The 13,181-nt window shown below is 38.5% G+C and overlaps 1 long non-coding RNA gene across 7 annotated transcripts in view; it reads right to left on the bottom strand.

The window, feature by feature from the left end:
- The window catches only part of LOC105484340 (uncharacterized), a 79,341-nt gene that overhangs the window by 51,171 nt on the left and 14,989 nt on the right, over nt 1–13,181 (bottom strand). For 4 of the 7 annotated variants that reach the window (XR_011610996.1, XR_011610999.1, XR_011610998.1 and 1 more), the window contains exon 4: nt 5,715–5,886. This is a non-coding gene — a long non-coding RNA (uncharacterized lncRNA). The remainder of the gene's footprint in view (nt 1–5,714; nt 5,887–13,181) is intronic. The other 3 variants (XR_011610993.1, XR_011610997.1, XR_011610994.1) reach the window with 1 other exon arrangement.

Raw genomic sequence — 13,181 nt, 5'->3', positions numbered from 1 at the left:
TGATCTCGCTCTGCCTCTCTGCCCTTGTGATCTTTTATTGCCCTCTGAAGCATATGATCTTTGTGACCCACTCCCTATTTGTACCCCCTCCTCTTTAAAAATCTCTAATAAAAACTTGCTGGTTTTGCGGTTGAGGGGGCATCACAGAACCTGCTGACATGTGATGTCATCCCCAGAGACCCAGCTGTAAAATTTCTCTCTTTTGTACTCTTTCTCTTTATTTCTCAGACCAGCTGACACTTAGGGAAAATAGAAAAGAACCTATGTTGATTGGGGGCTGGTTCCCCCGATACCTAACTCCCCACAGTTAAACATAGTTAGACATATAATAACAGAATGTTCAAAAGGGGATTAAAGCTACCAAAAGTCTTCCCTGAACTCACCCCTCATTTCCCATACCAAATTAATTAGTTTCTCCAGCTAGGTAATCCTGTAGCATCCCAGTACATCATCAACATAACACTGACCAGACTTTTAAATACTTGCTGGCTAATTGTTGGGCTTCCTTGATGGACTGTCAGTCCTATGACAGCAGGGTCCATATTTGTCTTATTCTCTACTGCATTCCCAGAGGCTAGGATAGGTTTAGCCCGTGGTAAGTGCTCAATATTTATCAAAGGAAAGATGGTAGGAGGGAGTGGGCACCCCCAGGTGCTTTGCCTTTGTCTTCTGCACCCTTGGCCTGGCTTCAAGTATAAGATTTGGGAAGAGCATCCAAGGGAGCCAAAATCAAGTTATGGAAGACCCAGACCCAGTTTTGCCTCCAAGTCACCCAATAAGACCTATGGTCTGGAGGGGTGGTCTGGAGTCTTTACATAATAGCAAATGCATGAGCTCACTCAAAAAGGATTTGCTGTGTTCATGCTGCACCTAGTGGGGCACAAGAGATATGATGTAGAGTATTATCAGTACTGTAATAGGTGTGTGTAGTGCACCTATTGGGAGAATGACATCTATATGATCTGGTCATTTATGGTCTGACTGGGGCAGAGGGTAAGGAAGAGATGACTGGAACAGAGCTTCTCATGAGCAAATTATAAATGTGCAGTATATTGATTACCTAAGCCCATCAGGCAGAGCCTAGGATAACTGAAGCTCACAGGTTTCACATCCAGCCAGAAGTGGCATCAAGTATTTATCCCAGGAGGCCAGGTAAATATTCTTATGCACAACATAATATAGAGAAAAATAAGTTGGGAAGCACTGTACTGGATGAATACAGATATGGTGTCTTGCCTATAGCACTACTAGTCCTCACTTAGGAGGAACTAGGTATTAGGAGGCCAAAAAGGACTCTTCAACAGCAAAGCTAAACTGAGAAAACTGAGCTGCTCAGAAAAAAAAAAACATTAGAGGAGAGGGCCCATGGGATCTGTCTGTGGTGCTGAATCAGCTCCCAGCAAGTTGAGCCCATCTCCTTTCTTACTTGGCCCTGACTTCTGCTATTTTGATCTTTTCTATTTTCACTAGTCTTGGAACAATGATGTTGACTTCATCTCATTAGGCCACTACACGCAATCATGGCAAATTCATATGTTACCCAACCCAAATATCTACTGTGCCAGTAACATTCATCACATCTGAGGTTCTCTCTACCCTCAGCCACTCAGGAATCTGCCCCTCCCCGGCTCTCCTCCTCTGGACTGTATCTCCTGCAGATCAATAGTTTAAAACTTGCTTACTAAAGATTCAAGAGAAAAACAGCCAAAGAGATTGCTGAATTGTGTGAGGGAAGATCAGTTGTGCATGGCAAAATATGCCTCTCTGAACACTAGTCCGAGATCTAAGGGAGAGAGACCCAGTGATGTATGGAGTCTGCCAGTATTATTTAGGGTAGGCTAGATTATGCGGTGGCAACAAACAATCCCAAAATCTTCTTGGCTGACCACAGTGAAAGTTAAGTTCTTGCTTAAGCAAAGTCTTCTGCAGGACCAGATAGCTTCCCAGAGAAAATTTTCTCTGTATGTTGACTCATCATTCTAGGCTATTTTTGTCTTATAGCACCTCCATATCAAAAAGTGCTTCTGGAAGTTCTAGCCAGAGCAATCTGGCAAGAGAAAGAAATAAAAGGCATTCAAATAGCAAAACAATAAGTGAAACTATCTCTCTTCACTGATGATATGACTATATGCCTAGAAAATCCTAAAGACTCTGCCAAAAGGCTTTGGAACTGATAAAGGACTTCAGTAAAGTTTCAGGATACAAAGCCAATGTTCAAAACTCAGGAACATTTCTGTACACCAATAACATTTAAGCTGAGAGCCAAATCAAGAACACAATCCCATTTACAATAGCCACACAAAAAAATGAAATACCCAGGAATACCTCTAACCAAGGAAGTGAAAGATCTCTACAAGAAAAAACTATGAAACAATGCTGAAAGAAATCATAGATGACACAAGCAAATGGAAAAACATTCCATGCTCATGCATTGGAAGAATTAATATCATTAATGTGGCCATACCACTCAAAGCAATCTACAGATTTAATGTTATTCCTATCAAACTACAAATGTCATTTTTCACAGAACTAGAAAAAAACTATTCTAAAATTCATAAGGACCCAAAATAGTGCCCAAATAACCAAAGCAATCCTAAGCAAGAGAACAAAGTCCTAGGCATCACATTATCCAACTTCAAACTAACTATAAGGCTACTGGTACAAAAACAGACACATAGACAACTGGAACAGAATAGAGAACCCAGAAATAAAGCTGTGTACTTACAGCCATCTGATGTTTGACAAAGTTGACAAAAATAGGCAATGGGGAAATGACTCCCTATTCAATAAATGGTTCTGTGATAGCTGTCTAGCCATATGCAGAAGAGTGAAGTTGGATCCCTACCTTTCACTTGTACAAAAGTTAACTCAGGATGAATTAAAGATTTAAGTGTTAGACTACAAACTGTAAGAATCCTAAAAGAAAACCCAGGAAACACAGATCTAGACTTTAGCCTTGAGAAATAATTTATGACTAAGTACTCAAAAGCAATTGCAACAACAAAAAATTGACAGGTGAGACCCAATTAAACAAAAGTGCTTCTGCACAGCAAAAGAAACTATTAACAGAGTAAACTGCGACCTATGGAATGGGAGAAAGTATTTGCAAACTATGCATCCAACAAAGGTCTAATATCCAGAATGTATAAGGAATTTAAACAATTGAACAAGCAAAAAACAAATTACCCCATTAAAAAATGGGCAAAACACATGACCAGACACTTCTCAAACAAGATATACAAGTGGCCAACAAACCTATGAAAAAAAGTTCATCATCACTAATCGTCAGAGAAATGCAAATCAAGACCACAGTGAGATACCATCTCACACAAGTCAGAATGATTATTATTTTTAAAATAAAAATAGCAGATGCTGTCAAGGCTGCAGAGAAAAGGGAATGCCTACACATTGTTGGTGGGAATGTAAATTAGTTCAGCCACTGTGGAGAGCAGGTTGGAGATTTCTCAAAGAACTGAAAACAGAACTACTATTTGACCCTGCAATCCCATACTGGGCATATACTCAAAGGAAAACAAAACATTCTACCAAAAATATACATGCACATGTATACTCATTGCAGCACTATTCCCAATAGCAAAGACATGGAATCAATCCTGGTGCCCACCAATGGTGGATTGGATAAAGAAAATGTGCTACATATACACCAAGGAATACTACACAGCCATAAAAGAGAATGAAATAATGCATTTTGCAACATGGATGCAGTTAGAGGCCATTATCCTTAGTGAATTAACGCAGGAACAGAAAACCAAATACCACATGTTCTCACTTATAAGTGGGAGCTAAATATTAGGTACTTATAGACATAAAGATGAAAACAACAGACACTGGGGACAACTAGAGGGGGAAGGGAAAGGGGAGGGAAGCAGTGAAAGACTAACTATTGGGTACTATGCTCAGTACTTGAGTGATGGGATTAATTGTACCCCAAACCCCAGCATCACACAACACAAACCTGCACAGGTACCACCAAATCTAAAATAGAAGTTGGATTTTTACAAAGTGCTTCCATGTGTTAAAAGCCGTAGCAAGGGAAGAGGGAAAACTGGTGAGTTGACCACAAAGGCTTAAGCACTTGGTCCAAAAGCGACACACACCCCTTTTGTTCTCATTTTATTGGCTATATCTGGTAACACAAACATAGTCAACTTTAAGGGGGCAAGGAAACACAGTCTTGTTTATCTGGACATAGAGAAGAACCACATATTGGTACCCACTGGCAGGGTCTACCACATTGGCATTGGGCCTTGGTGTGATGTATTTAAGTCAGATACACCCTGTTCAAGTCCCAGGTCTGCCACTTGCAGGGACAAATCACTCAATCTCTCTGAGTTATTTTTTCTCTTTGTGTAAAATGGAGATGACAACTGTTCCTGTTGAGATTCAAATGAGCTAACGTAATTGCAAGTGTTTTGAGAACTGTAAGCACTAGCTATTAGTTGTTAAGACTATCAGAGGCCCTTGCAAAATTTAATAGAAGAGGGAGCTGAGGTTTCTAAATAGAGAAATGACAAAGTACAAAAATACCCTCAGGGGAAACATTTCTATAGGTTAGGACTAGAGAAGTGATTAATTTTTCATTTGGTTCTTAGTCCTCACTGTTTTATATAGCTATTTTTTGTTCTTTTATTTATGAATTGTTGATTGACTCATCCTGTACATGTTTAAGGTTTCGTGGACAAAGAATTGCATCTCTCTTTTCTATCTAAGTTTGGAATCAATTGAAAAATTGAAGTCAAGCAGAGGGAAAATAAAATGTAAATTTTGTTAGTAATAAAGCTGCTATTGGAAAACATGGCATTAGTGTATGCAACAGTGGATTTCTTAACACTAAGTACTAGAATTAAACAGATAGATCCTCTCAAATCACTTCAATATAATGCAAGTATGTTCAAAGAAATGTGTGCAGAGAGCTATGGAAACAGGGCAAATTACTCCTCAGCTCTGTGGTGCCAACCATAAAATAAGGATGGATTAGAATGTCAACCCACCATCCATGGCTGTGCAATTGTGTACTGCACAACTCTAGAGGATGTTATAGCCTATGTGCTATTCCCCCTTCCCTCCAACTACAAGTTGAGTAAAACACAGCTTGAATGACTGCACATAGAATAACTGCATAAGAAGGATAGACAACCTTTAGAGTGTGTAAACCACTTTGAAGATCTAATGAAATACAAGGGTAATGCTATCTGTAGTAAGATTCACATACTCAGTGTAGAATTTCACAAATAATTTCAAGGGTGACACAAACTGTCAAAAGCTTGTCTTTGAAGAGCCAATTAAGAATTGCTTCAGAAAATTATCTCCAAAACCCTTTAAAGCTCTGATAGTCCATAATTCTGGACTGCATGGTTTGCCTGACAACAATCTGGGGAAAATGTATGAATGATAAGGTTAAGAAAAAAAATAAACTTCAAAACAAAAATGCATCAGCACAGAGCACAAATGACCCAAGCCTAAAAAGCTCAGGCAAAAATCTACAGTAGTTACTAGGATAGGCTTTTGAAATTATGGATAGCTTCATTTCTCTCTCTCTTGACATTTAAAAATTGCTGGGTTATTTTTATAATGTTTTTAAAGAAAAAAGAAAGAGATAAACAACCCCTATGGTTTCTGTGCCATTGGCATTTCTTTGAGAGTAGACTTTGTTACTGCAGGGGAGGTAAGATTTCCATGACTTTCTGGCTTACCATTTCAGTTGACTCTCCAGAGGTCACGGTCAGTGAGACTCACCTCAGGGTCCTGGCCCCTGGCCTGGTTTTACTTCTGAAATCACATTCAGAAGAAAGTTAGACAAGCAGGGCTATGTGAGGAGCTGACTTCAAATGAGCTTTGAAATTTCCTTCCAAGATGTGGTGAACCCTGTAAAGACACAGTTGGGTGTATATTAAGCTTTTCAATTAATTTACTCTGTGAACGAAGGTGCCTCTTTCCTCTCCATTCCCCTCAGTTAACGTACCATGGGATGATCACACAATACCTCAAATCAGCCTTTTAAAAGACTTCACTTTTACTTTGAAGAACATTCTCATCTTTTCATGGGAAGCAACTACTTTTTATTTCCCACGGATGTAGGAACAACGAGGAGGTAGCACAGAGGGCACACAATCAGAGGCACGGGGAAATGGAAGGGATGAGAACATGGACAAGGAGACCGATATTCTCTCCTCTGAAGGACTTCACTCTTCTGAGAGCTTCCAAAAAGTGAGAAGGCAGGATAAAAGCCACAGTAACCTGCTGGGAGACCTCCCAAGGAAATTAGAGTCTTCCAATCCTTGTTAGTTTAGACTAGGCTAAACAGACATGTCATATGTGTTTAATTGGTGCCTTCCATCATGGGAAATGGTTTAAATCCATTGTTCTTAGCGCAGTGTGGTGGCTCATGCCTATAATCCCAGCACTTCGGGAAGCTAAGGCAGGAGGATTGCTTGAGCCCAGGAGTTTGAGACCAGCCTGGGCAAAATAGTGAGACTCTACCTTCACAAGAAAAGTTAGCAAGACATAGTGGTGCATGTCTGTAGTCCCAGCTACTTGGGAGGCTTAGGTGGGAGGATTGCTTAAGCCCAGGAGTTGAGGCTGCAGTGAGTTGTGATCGGACCATTGCATGCCAGCCTGGGAGACAGAGCAAGCTCCTGCCCCTGCCCCCATCACACATAAAACTTCATTGTTCTCAAGCTTCAGGATCATCTGGATGATTAAAATAGTTGGTTAAGATAGTGGCCTCACCCCCAGAGTTTCTAATTCAGTAGATGTGGGATAAAGACCAAGGGTTTGCACTTCTCACAAGCTCCCAGGGAATGTTGTGGCTACTGTTCCATAGACTACACTTTGAGAACCACTGGTTTGATTGTTCGCATTTCCTATTTTCTATTTTCAGAATGAGAAAAACAGAATATGAACAGTGTGTTCAGGGCAGTAGAGGATGCTGGAGAGATAAGGAGAATCCAGTTTTCCTGGAATGTCAAGCAAAAAGTCTTTATTTACCCTAAAGTAATAAGAAGTTACTGAATGATGTTAAAAGAGTGAGTCGCTTGGCCTAAATTAAAATTTAAGAGATTATTCAGGAGGCATTCATCTCCCCTCTTCCCTCAGAAAGACACCAGAAAGATGTTAAGAGTTAGGCTTACTCCAGGAACTCCAGGTGAAAAATGGTTTGAAGATAATATACAGTCAAGGAAGGTGATGCCCATTAAGACATGGGGTAGAGGGCTGAGGTGGAGGAGGTAGTCAAAGCAGCAGCATGTTTCCAATATCTGTTTAAAGGTTGTAATGAGGATCCATTGTCTGGGCTATTGGGAATAGGCTATTGATTATATTCTGCATGCAGCATCACCAAACCTTCAAATTTAAATCTCTAGCTTTTTCTCCATATAATACTTATTATATATACATCACATAGAAGAAAATATAGATGTGAAGGAAAATACATAGCACATCACACAGATCATGGACATTGTAAAAATTGTACCACAATGCTTACCGTAAGAAAATTTTCTGGGCAGAAAGGAGAAGGAATTACAAAGAATGGAAGAGGAAGCTGTCCCATATGGGATGGGAGCTGGGGTTACGACATTTCAAGATGGAAGGCATGTAGTGGCCATATATATTTGTCAAGAAGTGAATGGATGAATGAATGCATAATTTAACAGCGTCAAATTAAAATCTATTGAAAAGATTTAGAGTGGAGCAAACCCAGTGGCTTTAAATGCGATGCCCTCAATGGTTTTCAGATCATGAGAATTAACTCCACTGGATCTTTGCCCTTTCATACTACAAATGGAGACTGTGCTCAATACATAACAGGACACTTTGAGCGGGCAGTCACATGTTTTTGTGAGCTGAGAGAAAGATAACGGCTCTAGGAAAATGGCTTTATGTGAGAAGTTGCCTGTGTCATCTTGTGTGGATGCTTGATTCTGATTGCCCTTGGAGAGCTTGGGTCCTCCTGATTATCTTATACATGTCTCATGCAGATTCTCAGCTTTCCCTCAACTTTCAAATGATAGTCACTTCTGGGTTGAAGTTGGCACTAGAGTACACAGAGTTCCCCTCCACCATCAGTCTCCACCTGCCCTGCTCCTGCCATGATGAAGCCTTGGACCTGCCCTAGGGCGACACAGTGATTTTGAGAACCAGGAAATTTCAAATGTCTTTGCTTGTTCAAACAATGCCCAGTTATTTTCCTTTGCCAATAATTCCCAACTTCTGGCAAGAATGTTTCTGGATATTATGTTCATTTTATGGCTACATATATCTTCAAAGTTGAGACATAACTTCCGACACAGTCTTCTCTGGCTCTGGTTCAGGACAGACTGAATTTTCTCTTCATCACATCCTTTTGATGGATCACATTTGGGTCACAAAAAGTGATTCCTATGGTCAGTTTGGGCTTTAGAGTCCTATAAAATTCTGGATGAAGCACAGAGGACCTTTGCACTAGATTTTAATGTTTCACTATTTGAATGGGCTCTGTTAACTGTGCACATGGGGTGCCTGGCTGCAATCCATGTCTCTTTCTGAAGCCAAGCAGTTCATCCAAATTAAACTGCTGGAATCTGCAATGAGCTTCGAGGCAAACACTCTGTCTTCCTAGTCGTTTCAACTGTATAGATAGAAAAAATTGTACATAGAGCTAACCACACACACAAAAATCTGGTTTTGGCCACTGGTTTGGGCACACTCAAATCCAAAGTTGGTTTCTTGTTTTCCTTAGCTTTGAGGTGTAGCTAACAAAAAAGTATACATTTGTTATGTAACAACATGTTTTGAAATACGTACATTGTGAAATGGCCACATTGAGCTAATTAACATATGCATTACCTCACCTACTTATAATTTTTGTGGTGAGAAAGAACATTAAAAATCTACTCTTAGTGATTTTCTGGTTTTCTTCCTTCAACTTTTATTTTAAGGTCTGGGGTACTTGTGCAAGATGTGCAGTTTTGTTACACAGGTAAACATGTGCCAGGGTAGTTTACTGCACAGATCATCATATCACATAGTTATAGCCCAGCAGCCCTTAGCTATTCTTCCTGACGCTCTTCCTCCTACTCACCCCTACCTCCCACAGGCCCCAATGTGTGTTGTTCCCCTGCCATGTGTCCATGTGTTCTCATCATTCAGCTCCCACTTATAAGTAAGAACATGCGGTGTTTGGTTTTCTGTTCCTGCATTAGTTTGCTGAGGATAATGGCTTCCAGCTCCATCCATGTTCCTGCAAAGGACATGATCTCATTCCTTATTATGGCTGCATAGTATTCCATGGTGTATATGTACCACATTTTCTTTATCCAGTCTATCATTGATGGGCATTTGGGTTGATTCCATGTTTTTGCTATTGTGAATAGTGCTGCAATGAACGTACACATGCATGTATTTTTATAACTAATTTATACTCCCACCAACAGTGTAAAAGCATTCCTTTTTCTCCATAGCCTCGCCAGCATCTGTTGTTTCTGGACTTTTTAATTATCACCATTCCGACTGGCATGAGATGATATCTCATTGTGGTTTTGATTTGCATTTCTCTAATGATCAGTGATGTTGAGCTCTTTTTCATATGTTTGTTGGCTGCATGAATGTCTTCTTTTGAGAACTTTCTGTTCATGTCTTTGCCCACTTTTTAATGGGGTTTTTTGTTTTTTTCTTATAAATTTGTTTTAAGTTCCTTATAGACCCTGTATAGATCTTCGTCAGATGGGTAGATTACAAAAATGTTCTCCCGTTCTATATGTTGTCTGTTCACTCTGATGATAGTTTCTTTTGTTGTGCAGAACCTCTTCAGTTTAATTAGATCCCATTTGTCAATTTTAGCTTTTGTTCTAGCTGCTTTTGGCATTTCATCACAAAATCTTTATGCATGCCTATGTCCTGAATGGTATTGCTTACGTTTTCTTCTAGGGTTTTTATTGTTTGGGGTTTTACATTTAAGTCTTTAATCCATCTTGAGTTAATTTTTGTATAAGGTATAAGGAAGGGGTCCAGTTTTGATTTTCTGCATATGGCTAGCCAGTTCTCCCAGCACCATTTATTAAATAGAGAATCTTTTCCCCATTGCTTGTTTTTGTCAGTTTTGTCGAAGATCAGATGGTTTGTAGGTGTGCAGTCTTATTTCTGAGTTCTCCATTCTATTCCACTGGTCTATGTGTTTGTTTTTGTACCATTACATAATGTTTTGGTTACTGTAGCCTGTAGTATAGTTTGAAGTTGGGCACCATGATGCCTCCAGTTTTGCTCTTTTTATTTATGATTGTCTTGGCTATATGGGCTCGCTCTTGGTTCTGTACGAATTTTAAAGTAGTTTCTTCTAGTTCTGTGAAGAATGTCAAAGGCAGTTTAATGGGAATAGCATTGAATCTATAAATTACTTTTGATAGTATGGCCATTTTCACAATATTGATTCTTCCTATCCATGAGCATGGAACACTTTTCCATTTGTGTGTGTCCTCTCTGATTTCCTTGAGTAATTTTCAAGAATATAATACATTGTTATTAATTGTAGTCACCATATTTTACAATAGATTTCTGGAACTTATTCCTCCTATCTAACTGAAATTTTTCATCCTTTGATCAACATCTCCCCAACTCTCACCTGCTCTTAGCCCCACCATTCTATTTTCTGCTTCTCTAAGTATGTCTTTTAAAAATTATACATATAAGTGGGATCATATGGTATTTTTATTTCTGTACCTAGCTTATTTCACTTAGCAAATGTCTTCCAGGTTCACCCATATTGTAACAAATGTTAGGATTTCCTTATTTTTGTAAGGTTCAGTAGTATTCCATTGTGTATATATATATATATATAATTTTCTTTATTGATCCATTAAGGGACAATGGATTCCATATTTGTTAATTCCATACCTTGGCTATTGTGAATAATATTGCACTTAACATGAGTACAAATATCTCTTTGACAAACTGATTTTATTTTGTTCATATATACCCAGTAGTAGGATTGCTGAATCATAGAGCAGTTCTATTTTTAATTTTTTCAGAAACTATCAGACTGTTTTCCATAATGGCAGTATTAATTTACATTACCACCAACAGTGTGCAAGTGTTCACACTGTTTTCTTCACATCCTCACCAACACTTGTTATCTTTTGTCTTTTTGATAATAGCCATTCTATCCGGTGTGAGGTAATATCTCACTGTGGTTTTAATTTGCATTTCCCTGATGATTAGTGATGCCCATTTTTCATATACCTGTCAGTCATTTGCATGTCTTCTTTCATGAAATGTGCATTCAGGTTGTTGGCTCATTTTAAAAATCAGGTTATTGGTTTTCTTGCTCTTGAGTTGAGTTCCTTATATATTCTGGATATTAGCCCCTTGTCAGATATATGGTTTGCAAATATTTTTTCCCATTCTGTATGTTGTCTCTTCATTCTGTTGATTTTTTTCCTTTGCTGTTCAGAAGCTTTTTAGTTTAATGCCATCCTGTCTATTTTCACTTTTGTGCCCATGCTTTTGGAGTTATATCTGAAAAATAAGACAAATGTCATGGAACTTTCCTTTATGTTTTTCTCTAGTAGTTTTATAGTTACAAGTCTTATGTTTAAGTCTTTAATCCATTCTTATTGACTTTTTATGTGGTGTGAGATGAGGGTCTAATTTTCTTCTTCAGCATATGGATATCCAGTTTTACCAACACCATTTATTGAAGAGACTGTCTTTTCCCCATTGTGTGTTCTTGCACTTTTAGCAAAAATTAGCTGACCATAAATGCATAGGTTTATTTCTGGGCTTTCTACTCTGTTCCATCGGTCTGTGTGTCTGTCTTCACACCAGTACCATGCTGTGCTGATCACCATATGCTGATCACCATAACTTTGTAATATATTTTGAAGTCAGATAGTGTAATGCCTCCAGCTTTGTTCTTTTTAACTTGGCTATTCAGGGTCTTTTGTATTTCCATATGAATTTTAGGTGTATGTTTCCTATTTCTGTGAAAAATGTCATTGGAATTTTTGATAAGGATTATATTGAATCTATAAATTACTTTGGGTAGTAAGGACACTTGACAATATTCTTCTCATTCATGAACATGGGGTATCTTTCCATTTATTCGAGTCATCTTCAATTTCTTTAATCAATGTTTTGTAGTTTATAGGTCTCGCACTTCCTTGGTTAAATATATTCCTAAGTATTTCATTCTTTTTGATACTTTTAAAAATAGGATTGTTTTCTTAATTTCTTTTTTGAATAGTTTGTTGTTAGTATATAGAAACATAATTAATTTTTGTATGTTAATCTTGTAACCTGCAAGTATACTGAATATGCTTATTAGTTCTGTGATTTTATAGAATCTTTAGTGTTTCTATTTATGATCATGTCATCTGCAAACAGACAATTTTACTTCTTAATTTATGTTTCGGATGCCTTTTATTTCTTTGTCTTGCCTAATTGCTCTGGCTAGGACTTCCAGTGCTATGCTAAATAGAAATGGCAAAATTGGGCATGCTTGTTTTGTTACTGATCTTGGATGAAAAGCTTTCAGCTTTTCACCATTGAGTATGATGTATGTTAACTGTGGAATTGTCATCTATGGCCTTTATTGTGTTGAAGTGCATTTCTTCCACATCTAATTTTTTGTTGTTGTTGTTGTTGTTGTTGTTGTTTTAATCATAAAAGGACATTAAGGGCCAGGTGCAGTGGCTCATGCCTATAATCCCAGCACTTTGGGAGGTTGAGGCGGGTGGATCACCTGACATCAGGAGTTTGAGACCAGCCTGGCCAAAATGGCGAAACCCCATCTCTACTAAAAATACAAAAATAAGCTGGGTATCATGGCGGGTGCCTGTAATCCCAGCTACTCTGGAAGCTGAGGCAGGAGAATCACTTGAACCTGGGAGGCAGAGGTTGCAATAAACCAAGTTCATGCCATTGCACTCCAGCCTGGGTGACAAGAGTGAAACTCCATCTCAAAAAAATAAAAACAAAAGGGCATTAAAAAAGGACACTGAATTTTGCCAAAGACCTTCTCTGTATCTATTGAGATGATTATATGGTTTAAATTCCTTATTCTGTTAATGTGGTATATCACATTTATTATTTGCACATGTTAATCATCCTTGCACCCTTGGGATGAATTCCACTTAATCATGGTGTACAGTCTTTTTAATGTGTGGTTGAATTTGGTTTGCTAGTATTTT

This window comes from Macaca nemestrina, chromosome 12 (genome assembly GCF_043159975.1).
Source record: "Macaca nemestrina isolate mMacNem1 chromosome 12, mMacNem.hap1, whole genome shotgun sequence".
In the NCBI taxonomy this organism is placed as follows: domain Eukaryota; kingdom Metazoa; phylum Chordata; class Mammalia; order Primates; family Cercopithecidae; genus Macaca; species Macaca nemestrina.
The sequence above is the reverse complement of the archived record's forward strand: the minus strand, read 5'-3'. Positions and strand labels throughout refer to the sequence as shown.